The following is an 18407-nucleotide window of genomic DNA, read 5'->3' on the forward strand; positions in this document are numbered from 1 at the left end:
CAGGATGGTTACTGTTCGGTTCAGCACCTCGAACACCGGCGGGTGTTTCTCGTATTGTCATTGTGACAAAGCAAGAAACACTGACAGTTCTGATCAGTGGTAAGATTATTACCACCGGTCAGAGCACTGTGGTTCCCATGCTGTCAGATGACATCAGCCTGCAGCGGTGACTGGAGGTAAAAAGCTTACCTCCGGTTATAGGCGTCGGCTGGGGGGGCCTACTCACTGTCAGGGACACCGGTGCTCCCAAGAGTGGGCCCCCACCACTTGCTCAGGACCCCGTTACGTGCAATACTCACCCCTCCCCATTCCTCCATTGCAGCATCTTCTGTGTCTTCTGACTCTGTGACATTTCAGGTCAGAAGGAATGATGACGTGAGTAGTGTGCTCCCACTGTTCTGAACAGTCACAGTGCAGAGAGCCAGAAGATGGCAAGGCTGAGTAGTCCAGAGCAAAACAAGGGCCAAAGAGGAGAGGTGAATATTTCATTTTTTATTTTATTTTTTTATGCTTGAAGCAATATATTGGAACCATCATATACTGGAGCAAAATATTGGGCCCATTATATCTGGAGCAATATATGGGGCCCATTGTATACTGGAGCATTATATGGGGCCCATTCTGTTTGGAGCATTTTATGGATCCCATCATATACTGTATGGAGCAATATATGGGGCTTATTATGTATGGAGCATTATATGGGTCCCATTATATATATGGAGCAACATATGAGGCCCATCATATACTGTATGGAGCAGTAACATGACCCGATATGTATGGAGCATTATATGGGGCCCATCATATACTGTATGGAGCATTATACGGGGGCAAATTATGTATGGAGCAATATATTTGGTTCATTATACTGTGTGAAGCAATGTATGGGGCTCACAATTCTTTACAGAGTATTTTATGGGGCTCATTATACTGTATGGAGCGTAATATGGGGCTCATTATTCTGTATGGAGCAATATATGGGTTCCATTATTCTGTATGGAGCAATGTATGGGGCTCATTATACTGTATGGAGCAATATATTTTGTCAATTACACTGAATGGAGAAATAAATGGGGCTCATTATACTGTATGGAGCATTATATGGGGTCCATTATTCTGTGTGGAGCAATATATGGGGCTCATTATTCTGTATGGAGCACTATGTGGTGCCCATAATACTGAATGGAACGTTATATGGGGCTCATTATTCTGTATGGAGCAATAGATGGGGTCCAAAATACTGTATGGAACAATATATGGGGCTCATTATTCTGTATGGAACACTATGTGGTACCCCTAATACTGTATGGAGCAAGGGTCTTCAGGTGGATTGAGAGAGCATTAAAATATTACAACAACCTGTGTGTTTATTTCATTAAAATACTTTTTAATAATGTGTGTGTGTTTTTTTTAACCCTTTCATACAATTGGATTAATAATGGATAGGTGTCATAATTGACGCCTCTCCATTATTAATCTGGCTTAATGTCACCTTACAATAGCAAGGTGGCATTAACCCTTCATTACCCCATATCCCACCGCTACACGGGAGTGGGAAGAGAGTGGCCAAGTGCCAGAATAGGCGCATCTTCCAGATGTGCCTTTTCTGGGGTGGCTGGGGGCAGATGTTTTTAGCCACAGGGGGGCCAATAGCCATGGACCCTCTCCTGGCTATTAACCCCTTAAGCCCGAGGGTGGTTTGCACGTTAATGACCGGGCCAATTTTTACAATTCTGACCACTGTCCCTTTATGAGGCTATAACTCTGGAACGCTTTGACGGATCTTGGCGATTCTGACATTGTTTTCTCGTGACATATTGTACTTCATGTTAGTGGTAAAATTTATTCGATATAACTTGCGTTTATTTGTGAAAAAAATGGAAATTTGGCAAAAATTTTAAAAATTTCGCAATTTTCCAACTTTGAATTTTTATGCCCTTAAATCACAGACATATGTCACGCAAAATACTTAATAAGTAACATTTCCCACATGTCTACTTTACATCAGCACAATTTTGGAACCAAAATTTTTTTTTGTGACGGAGTTATAAGGGTTAAAAGTTGACCAGCAATTTCTCATTTTTACAACACCATTTTTTTTTAGGGACCACATCTCATTTGAAGTCATTTTGAGGGGTCTATATGATAGAAAATACCCAAGTGTGACACCATTCTAAAAACTGCACCCCTCAAGGTGCTCAAAACCACATTCAAGAAGTTTATTAACCCTTCAGGTGTTTCACAGGAATTTTTGGAATGTTTAAATAAAAATGAACATTTAACTTTTTTTCACACAAAATTTATTTCAGCTCCAATTTGTTTTATTTTACCAAGGGTAACAGGAGAAAATGGACCCCAAAAGATGTTGTACAATTTGTCCTGAGTACGCTGATACCCCATATGTGGGGGTAAACCACTGTTTGGGCGCATGGCAGAGCTCGGAAGGAAAGGAGCGCCATTTGACTTTTCAATGCAAAATTGACTGGAATTGAGATGAGAGCCATGTTGCGTTTGGAGAGCCCCTGATGTGCCTAAACACTGAAACCCCCTACAAGTGACACCATTTTGGAAAGTAGACCCCCTAAGGAACTTATCTAGATGTGTGGTGAGCACTTTGACCCACCCAGTGCTTCACAGAAGTTTATAATGCAGAGCCGTAAAAATATAAAATCATATTTTTTCACAAAAATTATCTTTTCGCCCCCAATTTTTTATTTTCCCAAGGGTAAGAGAAGAAATTGGACCCCAAAAAATGTTTTGCAATTTCTCCTGAGTACGCTGATACCCCATATGTGGGTGTAAACCATTGTTTGGGCGCATGGCAGAGCTTGGAAGGGAAGGAGCGCCATTTGACTTTTCAATGCAAAATTGACTGGAATTGAGATGGGACGCCATGTTGCGTTTGGAGAGCCCCTGATGTGCCTAAACATTGAAACCCCCCACAAGTGACACCATTTTGGAAAGTAGACCCCCTAAGGAACTTATCTAGATGTGTTTTGAGAGCTTTGAACCCCCAAGTGTTTCACTACAGATTATAACGCAGAGCCGTGAAAATATATATATTTTTTTTTTCACAAAAATGATTTTTTAGCCCCCAGCTTTGTATTTTTACAAGGGTAACAGAATAAATTGGACCCCAAAATTTGTTGTCCAATTTGTCCTGAGTACGCTGATACCCCATATGTGGGGGGGAACCACTGTTTGGGCGCATGACAGAGCTCGGAAGGGAAGGAGCGCCATTTGGAATGCAGACTTAAATGGATTGGTCTGCAGCCGTCACATTGCATTTGCAGAGCCCCTGATGTACCCAAACAGTATAAACCCCCCACAAGTGACCCCATATTGGAAACTAGTCCTCCCAAGGAACTTATCTAGATGTGTTGTGAGAACTTTGAACCCCCAAGTGTTTCACTACACTTTATAACGCAAAGCCGTGAAAATAAAAATTCCTTTTTTTTTCACAAAAATGATTTTTTAGCCCCCAGTTTTGTATTTTCACAAGGAGATCAGGATAAATTAGACCCCAAAGGTTGTTGTCCAATTTGTCCTGAGTATGCTGATACCCCATATGTGGGGGGGGGAACCACTGTTTAAGCGCATGACAGAGCTCGGAAGGGAAGGAGCGCCATTTGGAACGCAGACTTAAATGGATTGGTCTGCAGCAGTCATGTTGCATTTGCAGAGCCCCTGATGTACCCAAACAGTACAAACCCCCCACAGGTGACCCCATATTGGAAACTAGACCTCCCAAGGAACTTATCTAGATGTGTTGTGAGAACTTTGAACCCCCAAGTGTTTCACTACACTTTATAACGCAAAGCCGTGAAAATTAAAATTCTTTTTTTTTTCACAAAAATGATTTTTAGCCCCCAGTTTTGTATTTTCACAAGGGTAACAAGATAAATTAGACCCCAAAAGTTGTTGTCCAATTTGTCCTGAGTACGCTGATACCCCATATGTGGGGGGGAACCACTGTTTGGGCGCATGACAGAGCTCAGAAGGGAAGAAGCGCCATTTGGAATGCAGACTTAAATGGATTGGTCAGCAGCCGTCACGTTGCATTTGCAGAGCCCCTGATGTACCCAAACAGTACAAACCCCCCACAAGTGACCCCATATTGGAAACTAGACCTCCAAAGGAACTTATCTAGATGTGTTGTGAGAACTTTGAACCCCCAAGTGTTTCACTACAGTTTATGACGCAGAGCCGTGAAAATAAAACATCTTTATTTTTTCTCACAAAAACGATTTTTAGCCCCCCAAATTTTTAATTTTCCCAAGGATAACAAGAGAACTTGGACCCCAGAAGTTGTTGTTCAATTTGTCCCGAGTACGCTGATAACCCATATGTTGGGGTAAACCCCTTTTTGGGCGCAAGGGAGAGCTCGGAAGGGAAGGAGCACTGTTTTACTTTTTCAACACAGAATTGGCTGGAATTGAGATTGGACGCCATGTCGCGTTTGGAGAGCCCCTGATGTGCCTGGACAGTGGAAACTCCCCAATTCTACCTGAAACCCTAACCCAAACACACCCCTAACTCTAATCCCAACGGTAACCCTAACCACACCCCTAGCCCTGACACACCCATAATTCTAATCCCAACCCTAATCCAAACCGTAAATGTAATTCAAACCCTAACTTTAGCCCCAACCCTAACCCTAACTTTAGCCCCAACCCTAACTTTACCTCCAACCCTAGCCCTAACCCTAACCCTAGCCCTAACCCTAACTTTAGCCCCAACCCGAACCCTAGCCCTAACCCTAACTCTAGCCCTAACCCTAACCCTAGCCCTAATGGGAAAATGGAAATAAATACATTTTTTTTAATTTTATTATTTTTCCCTAACTAAGGGGGTGATGAAGGAGGGTTTGATTTACTTTTATAGCGTTTTTTATATCGGATTTTTATGATTGGCAGCTGTCACACACTAAAAGACGCTTTTTATAGCAAAAAAGTTTTTGCGTCTCCACATTTTGAGACCTATAATTTTTCCACATTTTGCTCCACAGAGTCATGTAAGGTCTTCTTTTTTGCAGGACGAGTTGACGTTTTTATTGGTAACATTTTCGGACACGTGACCATTTTTGATCACTTTTTATTCCAATTTTTGTGAGGCAGAATGACCAAAAACCTGCTATTCATGAATTTCTTTTGGGAGAGGCGTTTATACCGTTCCGCGTTTGGTAAAATTGATAAAGCAGTTTTATTCGTCGGGTCAGTACGATTACAGCGATATCTCATTTATATCATTTTTTTATGTTTTGGCGCTTTTATACGATAAAAACTATTTTATAGAAAAAATAATTATTTTAGTATCGCTTTATTCTCAGGACTATAACTTTTTTATTTTTTTGCTGATGATGCTGTATTGTGGCTTGTTTCTTGAGGGACAAGATGACGTTTTCAGCGGTACCATGATTATTTATATCAGTCTTTTTGATCGCGTGTTATTCCACTTTTTGTTCAGCGGTATGGTAATAAAGCGTTGTTTTTTGCCTCGTTTTTTTTTTTTTTTCTTATGGTGTTTACTGAAGGGGTTAACTAGTGGGGCAGTTTTATAGGTTGGGTCGTTACGGACGCGGCGATACTAAATATGTGTACTTTTATTGTTTTTTTTTTTTTATTTAGATAAAGAAATGTATTTATGGGAATAATTAATATATTTTTTTTTATTATTTATTTAGGATTTTTTTTATATTTTTTTTACACATGTGGAAAAATTTTTTTTTTTACTTTTTTACTTTGTCCCAGGGGGGACATCACAGATCGATGATCTGATAGTGTGCACAGCACTCTGTCAGATCACCGATCTCACTTACATCGGTGCAGGCTTACCAGCGTCTGCTCTGAGCAGGCACTCGGTAAGCCACCTTTCTCCCTGCAGGACCCGGATGCCGCGGCCATCTTGGATCCGGGACCTGCTGGGAGGAAGGAGGTAGGAGACCCTCAGAGCAACGCGATCACATCGCGTTGCTCCGGGGGTCTCAGGGAAGCCCGCAGGGAGCCCCCTCCCTGCGCGATGCTTCCCTATACCGCCGGTACACTGCGATCATGTTTGATCGCGGTGTGCCGGGGGTTAATGTGCCGGGGGCGGTCCGTGACCGCTCCTGGCTCATAGTGCCGGATGTCAGCTGCGATAGGCAGCTGACACCCGGCCGCGATCGGCCGCGCTCCCCCCGTGAGCGCGGCCGATCGCGTATGACGTACTATCCCGTCACCCGCAATTAAGTCCCAGGTCACCTTGACGGGATAGTACGTCATACGGGATTAAGGGGTTAATATCTGCCCTCAGTCACTGGCTTTACCACTCTGGCGGAGAAAATTGCGCGGGAGCCCACGCCAATTTTTTCCGCGATTTAACCCTTAAATTTAATAGCTACAGCGCCGAAATTTTGCACATACACACTACTAACATTAGTAGTGTGGAATATGCAAAAAAAAGGGGGATATGACATGGTTTACTGTATGTAAACCATGTTTCATATCATGTCGGGTTTAGGCAGGAGAAATAAAAAGCCGGCAATTGAATTACCGGCTTTTCAACATTATCGCGCTGAAGTAAATATAAATATATATATATATATATATATATATGTGTCTCTATGATATATATATATATATATATATATATAAAATGAAACCCAACTTTGGATTACAGATCGTGTACCGCCGACCCGATCCCAGAGTGGGATCGGGTCGGGTTTCACGAAACCCGACTTTGCTAAAAGTCGGCGACTTTTGAAAAGTGCCGATCTGTTTCGCTCAACCCTAGTGGCTAATTATACAGTATGGAACATTGTATGGGGTACATTATCATGTATGGAGCAATAAATGGGGCACATTATTCTGTATAAAGCACTATGTGGTGTCCAAAATACTGTATGGAGCAATATATGGGGCTCATTATTCTGTGTGGAGCACTTTGTGGGGCACATAATACTGTATGGAGGACTATACTGCCGGGTCTCTAACTTAATGCAAAATGTACAATAGATATCACTCTTGTAATGTAAGAAGTTTCTATATATATATATATATATATATATATATATATATATATATATATATATAATTGTCTAAGGTCCACTTCCGTCTGATTGTCTGTTTGTCTGTAACAGAAATCCCTCGTTGCTGATTGGTCGCGCCTGGCTGGCCGCGACCAATCAGCGATATTGGGGCGGGATTTAAACACTGCTTCACTTTTTACTATAGATGCTGCCTATGCAGCATCAATAGTAAAAAGATATAATGTTAAAAATAATAAAAAAAAAAATCATGATATTGTCACCTTCTGCCTTCCCTGTCAGCTTTTCCCGCTCATTGCGATGCTCCGGTCCCAGTAATGCTTTGCGGTAATGACCCCAGATGACTTCATCACGGGTTATTGCCGCAAAGCATCCCTGGGAACGGACCTGGCGGGAGCATCGCTAAAAGCCTGGGCTGGATCCGAGGGCTGCCGGAAGGTGAGTACACTGTGTGCAGAATTATTAGGCAAGTTGTATTTTGATCACATGATACTTTTTATACATGTCCTACTCCAAGCTGTTCAGGCTGAAAGCCAACTACCAACTAAGTAAATCAGGTGATGTGCATCTCTGTAATGAGGAGGGGTGTTGTCTAATGACATCAAAACCCTATATAAGGTGTGCTTAATTGTTAGGCAACTTCCTTTTTTTTTGCAAAATGGGTCAGAAGAGAGATTTGACTGGCTCTGAAAAGTTAAAAATTGTGATATGTCTTGCAGAGGGATGCAGCAGTCTTGAAATTGCCAAACTTTTGAAGCGTGATCACCGAACAATTGAGCGTTTCATGGCAAATAGCCAACAGGGTCCCAAGAAGCGTGTCGGGCAAAAAAGGCGCAAAATAACTGCCCATGAGTTGAGGAAAATCAAGCGTGAAGCTGCCAAGATGCATTTGCCACCAGTTTTGCCATATTTCAGAGCTGCTGCTTACTAGAGTAACAAAAAGCACAAGGTGTGAGATACTCAGGGACATGGCCAAGGTAAGGAAGGCTGAAAAACCACCACCTTTGAGCAAGAAACATAAGATAAAATGTCACGACTGGGCCAAGAAGTATCTTAAAACTAACTTTTCAAAGGTTTTATGGACTGATGAAATGAGAGTGACTCTTGATAGGCCACATGGATGGTCCATAGGCTGGATCAGTAAAGGGCAGAGAGTGTTGTGAATTCTGTTCTCGAACTCCCTCCGGTGGTTATGAATGGTACTTCGGCGAGTTCTGTCTATGGACTCCCTCTGGTGGCTGTGAGTGGAGCTGCTGGTTCTGAGGTTCCTTCCTCAGCTGACCTCGTTTAGTCCTAGGCTGGCTGCTCTATTTAACTGCACTTAGATCGTTACTGGATGCCAGCTGTCAATGTCCTTGTACTGGTTCAGTTTGCTCTTGGATCTTTCAGATGACCTGTCTACTCCAGCAAAAGCTAAGTCCCTGCTAGCTTATTTGTTTACCACTGTTTTTTTGTCCAGCTTGCTATCATGATTCTGCCTGGCTAGCTGGAAGCTCTGGGGTGCAGAGTGGCACCTCCACTCCGTGAGTCGGTGTGGGGTCTCTTTTGCACACTCTGCGTGGTTTTTTAGTAGTTTTTTATGCTGACCGCAAAGATACCTTTTCTATCCTCAAGTCTGTTTAGTTAAGTCTGGCCTCCTTTGCTGAAACCTATTTCATTCCTGTGTTTGTGACTTCCATCTTAACTCACAGTCAATACGTGTGGGGGGCTGCCTATTTCTTTGGGGAATTTCTCTGAGGCAAGTTAGGCCTTATTTTCTATCTTTAGGGGTAGTTAGCTCTTAGGCTGTGAAGAGGCGTCTAGGCAGAGTCAGGTACGCTCCACGGCTATTTCTAGTTGTTGTGATAGGATTAGGGGGTTGCGGTCAGCAGAGCTCCCACTTCCCAGAGCTTGTCCTGTATTACTAGTTTGCTCATCAGGTCATTCCTAGTGCTCCTAACCACCAGGTCATCATAACAGTACAGCTGGACCGTAAAGTGTTAATGCATCTCAATAGAGGGATAAAGGAAGTTCTGAGACCATTTTTTTTTCCTCTGCAGCGTGTTTTGTTTTTCTTTTCCCCTAAGGCCATGTTCACACAATCCTTTTTTTGATCCTTTTTTTGGTCCTTTTTTTTTCAGGTCCTGATTTGGAAAACCCGCAGTGCAAAACTGCACTGCTGATTTTCCTGCAGTTTCTTCTGCAGATTCCTCTGCGGGTTTTCAACAGCACTTTCCTATTGGTGCCTGTTGAAAACAGGAGCTGAATCCGCAGAAAGAAGTGACATGGTACTTCTTTTTTTCTGCAGGCAAATCCTCGCGGATTTGCCTGAGAAAAAAAGGATAGTGGGCACAGCGGTTTTTGTTTTCCATAGAGTAACATTGGACTGTACCCTGCATGGAAAAAGGACCTGAAAAAAAAAGGATCAAAAAAAGGATCGTGTGAACATGGCCTTAATCTCTGGGTGGTTCAGGACACAGGTGTAGATATGGACATTCAAGGTCTGTCCTCTTGTGTGGATCAACTCACTGCAAGGGTACAAGGCATTCAAGATTATGTAGTTCAGAACCCGATGTTGGAACCCAGAATTCCAATTCCTGATTTGTTTTCTGGGGATAGATCTAAGTTCCTGAATTTCAAAAATAATTGTAGACTGTTTTTTGCTTTGAAACCCCGCTCCTCTGGTGACCCCATTCAGCAAGTAAAAATCATTATTTCTTTGCTACGTGGCGACCCTCAAGACTGGGCATTTTCCCTTGTGCCAGGAGATCCTGCATTGCGTAATGTAGATGCGTTTTTTCTGGCGCTTGGGTTGCTTTATGATGAACCAGATTCAGTGGATCAGGCAGAGAAAATCTTGCTGGCTTTGTGTCAGGGTCAGGATGAAGCGGAGGTATATTGTCAGAAGTTTAGAAAGTGGTCTGTGCTTACTTAGTGGAATGAGTGTGCCCTGGCGGTAATTTTCAGAACGGGTCTGTCTGAAGCCCTTAAGGATGTTATGGTGGGATTCCCCACGCCTGCTGGTCTGAATGAGTCTATGTCCTTGGCCATTCAGATCGATCGACGCTTACGTGAGCGCAAAACTGTGCACCATTTGGCGGTATCTTCTGAGCAGAGGCCTGAGCCTATGCAATGTGATAGGACCTTGACCAGAGCTGAACGGCAAGAATACAGACGTCAGAATGGGCTGTGTTTTTACTGTGGTGACTCCACTCATGCTATCTCTGATTGTCCTAAACGCACTAAGCGGTTCGCTAGGTCTGCCACCATTGGTACGGTACAGCCAAAATTTCTTTTGTCCGTTACTCTGATTTGCTCTTTGTCATCCTATTCTGTTATGGCATTTGTGGATTCAGGCGCTGCCCTGAATTTGATGGACTTGGAGTTTGCCAGGCGCTGTGGTTTTTTCTTGGAGCCTTTACAGTATCCTATTCCATTGAGAGGAATTGATGCTAAGCCTTTGGCCAAGAATAAGCCTCAGTACTGGACTCAATTGACCATGTGCATGGCTCCTGCACATCAGGAGGATGTTCGCTTTTTGGTGTTGCATAATCTGCATGATGTGGTCGTTTTGGGTTTGCCATGGCTACAGGTCCATAATCCAGTATTGGATTGGAAATCAATGTCTGTGTCCAGTTGGGGTTGTCAAGGGGTACATGGGGATGTCCCATTGTTGTCAATGTTATCTTCCCATCCTTCTGAAGTCCCTGAGCTCTTGTCAGATTACCGGGATGTATTTGATGAGCCCAAATCCAGTGCCCTACTTCCTCATAGGGATTGTGATTGTGCTATTAATTTGATTCCTGGTAGTAAGTTTCCGAAGGGCCGACTGTTCAATTTATCTGTGCCAGAACACGCCGCTATGCAGAGTTATGTAAAAGAGTCCTTGGAGAAAGGGCATATTCGCCCGTCGTCATCACCGTTGGGAGCAGGGTTCTTTTTTGTGGCCAAGAAGGATGATTCTCTGAGACCTTGTATAGATTACCGCCTTCTCAATAAAATTACCGTCAAATTTCAGTACCCTTTGCCGCTACTGTCTGATTTGTTTGCTCGGATTAAGGGGGCTAGCTGGTTCACTAAGATAGATCTTCGAGGGGCATATAATCTTGTGCGTATTAAACAGGGCGACGAATGGAAAACAGCATTTAATATGCCCGAGGGCCATTTTGAGTACCTGGTGATGCCATTCGGGCTTTCTAATGCTCCATCTGTGTTTCAGTCCTTTATGCATGACATCTTCCGAAAGTACCCGGATCGATTCATGATTGTATATTTGGATGATATTTTGGTCTTTTCGGACGATTGGGAGTCTCATGTGAAGCAGGTCAGAATGGTGTTCCAGGTCCTTCGTGCTAATTCCTTGTTTGTGAAGGGGTCTAAATGTCTCTTTGGAGTTCAGAAGGTTTCATTTTTGGGCTTCATTTTTTCCCCTTCTACTATCGAGATGGATCCTGTTAAAGTTCAGGCCATTTATGATTGGACTCAGCCTACTTCTGTGAAGAGCCTGCAGAAATTCCTGGGCTTTGCTAATTTTTACCGTCGCTTCATCGCTAATTTTTCTAGTGTTGTTAAACCATTGACTGATTTAACCAAGAAAGGTGCGGATGTGGTCAATTGGTCCTCTTCGGCCGTTGAGGCTTTTCAGGAGTTGAAGCGTCGTTTTTCTTCTGCCCCTGTGTTGTGTCAGCCAGATGTTTCGCTCCCGTTTCAGGTCGAGGTGGATGCTTCTGAGATTGGAGCAGGGGCTGTTCTATCTCAAAGAGGTTCTGATGGCTCGGTGATGAAGCCATGTGCTTTCTTTTCTAGAAAGTTTTCGCCTGCTGAGTGCAATTATGATGTGGGCAATCGAGAGTTGTTGGCTATGAAGTGGGCGTTCGAGGAGTGGCGACATTGGCTTGAAGGAGCCAAGCATCGCGTGGTGGTCTTGACGGATCACAAGAATTTGACTTATCTCGAGTCTGCCAAGCGGTTGAATCCTAGACAGGCTCGATGGTTGCTGTTTTTCTACAGCTTCGATTTTGTGGTTTCGTACCTTCCGGGTTCTAAGAATGTGAAGGCTGATGCCCTTTCAAGGAGTTTTGTGCCTGATTCTCCGGGAGTTCCTGAGCCGGCTGGTATTCTCAAAGAGGGGGTAATTTTGTCTGCCATCTCCCCTGATTTGTGGCGGGTGCTGCAGGAGTTTCAGGCTGATAGACCTGACCGTTGCCCAGCGGAGAAACTGTTTGTCCCTGATAGATGGACTAGTAGAGTTATCTCTGAGGTTCATTGTTCGATGTTGGCTGGTCATCCTGGAATCTTTGGTACCAGGGATTTGGTGGCTAGATCCTTTTGGTGGCCTTCCTTGTTACGGGATGTGCGTTCTTTTGTGCAGTCCTGTGGGACTTGTGCTCGGGCTAAGCCCTGCTGTTCTCGTGCCAGTGGGTTGCTTTTGCCCTTGCCGGTCCCGAAAAGGCCCTGGACGCATATTTCCATGGATTTTATTTCAGATCTCCCTGTCTCTCAAAGGATGTCGGTTATCTGGGTGGTTTGTGATCGCTTCTCTAGGATGGTCCATTTGGTACCTTTGCCTAAATTGCCTTCCTCCTCTGATTTGGTTCCATTGTTTTTCCAGCACGTGGTTCGTTTACATGGCATTCCGGAGAACATCTTGTCGGACAGAGGTTCCCAGTTTGTTTCGAGGTTTTGGCGGTCCTTTTGTGCTAAGATGGGCATTGATTTGTCTTTTTCTTGAGCTTTCCATCCTCAGACAAATGGCCAAACCGAACGAACCAATCAGACTTTGGAGACATATCTGAGATGCTTTGTTTCTGCTGATCAGGATGATTGGGTGACCTTCTTGCCTTTGGCTGAGTTTGCCCTTAATAATCGGGCCAGCTCAGCTACTTTGGTTTCGCCTTTTTTCTGTAATTCTGGTTTCCACCCTCGTTTTTCTTCAGGACAGGTTGAGCCTTCGGACTTTCCTGGTGTGGATTCTGTGGTGGACAGGTTGCAGCAGATTTGGACTCACGTGGTGGACAATTTGACATTGTCCCAGGAGAAGGCTCAACGTTTCGCTAACCGCCGTCGCTGTGTTGGTCCCCGACTTCGTGTTGGGGATTTGGTTTGGTTATCGTCTCGTTATGTTCCTATGAAGGTTTCGTCTCCTAAGTTTAAGCCTCGTTTCATTGGTCCTTATAAGATTTCTGAAATTCTTAATCCTGTGTCATTTCGTTTGGACCTTCCAGCTTCTTTCGCCATCCATAATGTGTTCCATAGGTCGTTACTGCGGAGATATGTGGCTCCTATGGTTCCCTCCGTCGACCCTCCTGCCCCGGTGTTGGTTGAGGGGGAGTTGGAGTATGTGGTGGAGAAGATTTTGGATTCTCGTATTTCGAGACGGAAACTTCAGTACCTAGTCAAGTGGAAAGGTTATGGTCAGGAGGATAATTCCTGGGTGGTTGCCTCTGATGTTCATGCTGCCGATCTTGTTCGTGCCTTTCATTTGGCTCGTCCTGATCGGCCTGGGGGCTCTGGTGAGGGTTCGGTGACCCCTCCTCAAGGGATGGTACTGTTGTGAATTCTGTTCTCGAACTCCCTCCGGTGGTTATGAATGGTACTTTGGCGAGTTCTGTCTATGGACTTCCTCTGGTGGCTGTGAGTGGAGCTGCTGGTTCTGAGGTTCCTTCCTCAGCTGACCTCGTTTAGTCCTAGGCTGGCTGCTCTATTTAACTGCACTTAGATCGTTACTGGATGCCAGCTGTCAATGTCCTTGTACTGGTTCAGTTTGCTCTTGGATCTTTCAGACGACCTGTCTACTCCAGCAAAAGCTAAGTCCCTGCTAGCTTATTTGTTTACCACTGTTTTTTTGTCCAGCTTGCTATCATGATTCTGCCTGGCTAGCTGGAAGCTCTGGGATGCAGAGTGGCACCTCCACGCCGTGAGTCGGTGTGGGGTCTCTTTTGCACACTCTGCGTGGTTTTTTGGTAGTTTTTTATGCTGACCGCAAAGATACCTTTTCTATCCTCAAGTCTGTTTAGTTAAGTCTGGCCTCCTTTGCTGAAACCTATTTCATTCCTGTGTTTGTGACTTCCATCTTAACTCACAGTCAATACGTGTGGGGGCTGCCTATTTCTTTGGGGAATTTCTCTGAGGCAAGTTAGGCCTTATTTTCTATCTTTAGGGGTAGTTAGCTCTTAGGCTGTGAAGAGGCGTCTAGGCAGAGTCAGGTACGCTCCACGGCTATTTCTAGTTGTTGTGATAGGATTAGGGGGTTGCGGTCAGCAGAGCTCCCACTTCCCAGAGCTTGTCCTGTATTACTAGTTTGCTCATCAGGTCATTCCTAGTGCTCCTAACCACCAGGTCATCATAACAAGAGAGCTCCACTCCGACTCAGATGCCAGCAAGGTGGAGGTGGGGTACTGGTATGGGCTGGTATCATCAAAGATGAACTTGTGGGACCTTTTCGGGTTGAGAATGGAGTGAAGCTCAACTCCCAGACTTACTGCCAGTTTCTGGAAGACAACTTCTACAAGCAGTGGTACAGGAAGAAGTCGGTATCGTTCAAGAAAAACATGATTTTCATGCAGGACAATGCTCCATCACATGCCTCCAACTACTCCACAGAGTGGCTGGCCAGTAAAGGTCTCAAAGTAGAAAAAAATAATGATATGGCCACCTTGTTCATCTGATCTGAACCCCATAGAGAACCTGTGGTCCCTCATAAAATGTGAGATCTACAGGGAGGGAAAACAGTACACCTGCTGCACGCAATGTTTATCGTAAACAGATCAAGCAACTGACAGAATCTATGGATGGAAGGCTGTTGAGTGTCATCATAAAGAAAGGTGGCTATATTGGTCACTAATTTTTTAGGGTTTTGTTTTTGCATGTCAGAAATGTTTATTTCTAAATTTCTAATATTGGCTTACCTGATAAAAATAAATAAGTGAGATGGGAATATATTTGTTTTTTATTAAGTTGCCTAATAATTCTGCACAGTAATAATTACCTGCACAAACAGATATCCTCCTAAGACACCCAAATCTAAAAAAAAACCCACTCCAACTTCCAAAAATATTAAGCTTTGATATTTATGAGTCTTTTGCGTTCATTGAGAACATAGTTGTTGATCAATAATAAAAAATAATCCTCTAAAATACAACTTGCCTAATAATTCTGCACACAGTGTATATAACTATTTTTTATTTTAATTCTTTTTTTAACAGGGATATGGTGCCCACACTGCTATATACTACATGGCTGTATTATATACTACATGAGCTGTGTTATATACTACGGGGATGTGCTATATACTATGTGGGCTGTGTTATATACTATGTGGGCTGTGCTATATGCTACGTGGGCTGTGCTATATACTACGTGGGCTGTGCTATATACTACGTGGCTGTGCTATATACTGCATGGGCTGTGGTATATACTGCATGGGCTGTGCTATATACTGCATGGGCTGTGTTATATACTACGTGGGCTGTGTTATATACTACATGGGCTGTGCTATATACTACTTGGCTGTGCAACATACTACGTAGCTGTGCTATATACTATGTGGTGGTGCTATATACAACTTGGCTGTTATATACTATGTGGCTGTGCTATATACTATGTGGGCTGTGTTATATACTACATGGAAAGGGTTATTTGGCGTGCACTCAGCCTACATTGAGGCGAGGTGCTGGTGTAATGGACCAATGGTCCTAATATAGCAGAATTTTCAAAATGCACCGCACTCTCTTGTTGATTAGTTATGCAGAAAATTGTATCAGTTTATTGGGAGCATAACAGAATATTACAGTATATGCGATTAACAACGTTTCGGCTCAAACAGAGCCTTTGTCACGTGTTCGCTGTAGAAAAAAAAATACGCAAAAACAACAAAATAAAGTAAATAACATGAAATAATACAATGAATTGTCAAAACAATAATGGGTCATCCTAGAGGTAAGAACGAAGAAGAAAGACATGTCCACTAACAGACATACAAGGACGTCTGTAGAAGTGATGACCAGGGATCGAGCATCAGGGTAAATACAAAAGATCCTGTGTATCCTGTGGATAGGGATAGTAATAGCATAGTGAGCGCCAATTGTGAGGTATAAACAATGCAAGAAAGAGGAGATGATAAGAATACAGATGCCTTATATACCAATCATTATACATCAGGATTAACATAACAGATCAAAGAATGCTCAAAATCATAAAGCCAACAGAGCCTGTCATATGAGACAGTCGCACAGGTAGTTACCTTATTCCGATTAGAGAATAGTGCGCAGAGAGGGAAGAGTCCCAGCGGTGAAATGCATACGCTCTGCAGAAGATAGTGAACAAAGGTTAGCTGGTGTAGCTTTAGGGAAAAGTGCCCATAGAAGCTGACAAGATACCTTAAGCAATGTACTGGATATGCATATAGAGGCTCCCTTCAGATGGTGTGGACCTGTGTAAGGCAAGCGATATGTCTATGATACTCCTGTACGTGACCAATATGTATGTAGAAGGAGAGGGACGGATACAATCAGCTGTTACCTGTGTTACTCGGATCTAGAGCGGCGCTCCCGCGCTGTGCTCTGGTGCAGCGTGTACCTGGTCTGCAGCAAAGACGGCGTGCGTGTGTTAAATGACCGCCGAACCGGAAGTGGATGGTGCGGACCGGAAGTGACATGCCGCTGCTGTGTGGGGCCTCAGTGCGCATGCGCAGCTCCTAACTGTGGCAACCCTGTAACTATGCGCTGCCTGCAGCTCGGAATAGGGCACTATGTGATATAGTTAAAGGCCAGATGGGGATACTATGTGGCTAGATGGGGATATTATGTGGCCTGGGGACTATATGATGGCTGTAGTTGGTCTGAGTGTCTGGTACCTACCCGGGATACTAAAATAAATGGATTAATAATGAGGTTAAAATTACAAATAAAATAATATAATAATAAAACCTAGTATTGAAAAAAAGGGGAAAATAAGAATAAGAATGAGGACATTACAAGCTAAGGGGCTCAGGGCAACTCACCCAATCTAGTAGATGATATGCAGTCATGTGCTAGCGGGTCTGAAAAGAAAGATACAGTTGTAAAATGGATTTAATTGAATTAATGCTCACACTAGCCAATCTATCTCCCTATTGAGTCCTTTAGGAGTCAGAGTATCCAATTTATATATCCAGTGGGTCTCGCGTGCTTTAAGAAGTTTGATATGGTCGCCCCCTCTTCTGAGACGAGGGACATGCTCGATAACTTGAAACTTGAGCTGGGCCACAGTATGTCTTGATTTAGTGAAATGATCCGGTAGAGGTAACCAATTTTCTCCGCATCTAATGGTAGACTTGTGGCTGGCAATTCTGTCCCTTATGTGCTGCGTGGTTTCCCCTACGTACAGGAGACCACATGCGCATTTAATTAAGTACACGACAAAATTGGAGTCGCATGTATGGAATCTGCGTACTGGATAAGACTTTCCGGTTCTTGGGTGGGTTATGGTATCAGATTTGATCACGTTCGAACAGGCTGCACAGTTTAAACAAGGGAAAGTGCCATTACGCCGAGTGCTCGATAATCTCTGCATAGTAGTAGGTCGCTTGCTGCCAATATCTACCCTCACGAGTTTGTCCCTAATGTTGGGAGGTCTTTTATTACACATCAAGGCTGGTTCCTTAAAAGGAGGGATAGTGGGGTAAGCTTTTGCTAGGAGAGGCCAATGTCTCCTGATGATGGAGTGTATTTTGGGTACCAGCGGGTGGAATACATGTACAAAAGAAATCCTTTCTCGTGTGTTGCTCAGGGGCCGAGGTGATGGAGGTGAAAGGATGCGTGCTTTCTCCTCATTAAGGAGTTTTGAAGGATAGCATTGTGCTTGAAATTTAGAGGTCATGGTGTCCAATCTGTAGTTTAATGTCACTGGGTTGGAGACAATACGGGCTACCCTGTTGAGCTGGGAACGTGGCAGGCTATTTTTTAATGAACGTGGATGGCAGCTGGTGTAGTGCAAGAGGCTATTGCAGTCTGTGGGTTTGCAATACACATCAGTGGAAAGGCTTCCATCAATATCCTTGAGGACCTTGGTGTCCAGAAAGGGTACTGAATTGGTGTTATAATGAATGGTGAATTGGAGCTCCGGGAGGATAGAGTTTAGGTGGGAGTGGAAGGATGATAATGTGTCCGAGGTCCCAGTCCAAATGAGAAAAATGTCATCAATGTAGCGGTGATAACATAAAACGTGCTGTAAGAAAAGGTTATTAGTGAACATATGGGTTATTTAGAAATGGTTCATAAACGCGTTGGCATAGGCCGGCGCAACGTTCGAACCCATTGCGGTACCACACTTTTAGATGTAGAAGGTATCCTCGAACAAAAAATAGTTCTCATAGAGCACTAGGGTGAGCAGGTCTAAGCAGAATTAGATGGCGTCTTCTGATATTGAA

The 18407-nt window shown here is 43.7% G+C and overlaps 1 long non-coding RNA gene across 1 annotated transcript; it reads right to left on the minus strand.

The window, feature by feature from the left end:
• Window positions 1–16279: 16279 nt before the first annotated feature.
• LOC143769020 (uncharacterized) lies at window positions 16280–16617 on the minus strand. Its single transcript, XR_013214168.1, has 3 exons — window positions 16520–16617; window positions 16378–16430; window positions 16280–16304 (listed from the first exon to the last, which is right to left on the minus strand). It is a non-coding gene; the product is annotated as an uncharacterized LOC143769020 (long non-coding RNA).
• Window positions 16618–18407: the final 1790 nt, after the last annotated feature.

This window comes from Ranitomeya variabilis, chromosome 4 (assembly GCF_051348905.1).
Source record: "Ranitomeya variabilis isolate aRanVar5 chromosome 4, aRanVar5.hap1, whole genome shotgun sequence".
Classification (NCBI taxonomy): Eukaryota; Metazoa; Chordata; class Amphibia; order Anura; family Dendrobatidae; genus Ranitomeya; species Ranitomeya variabilis.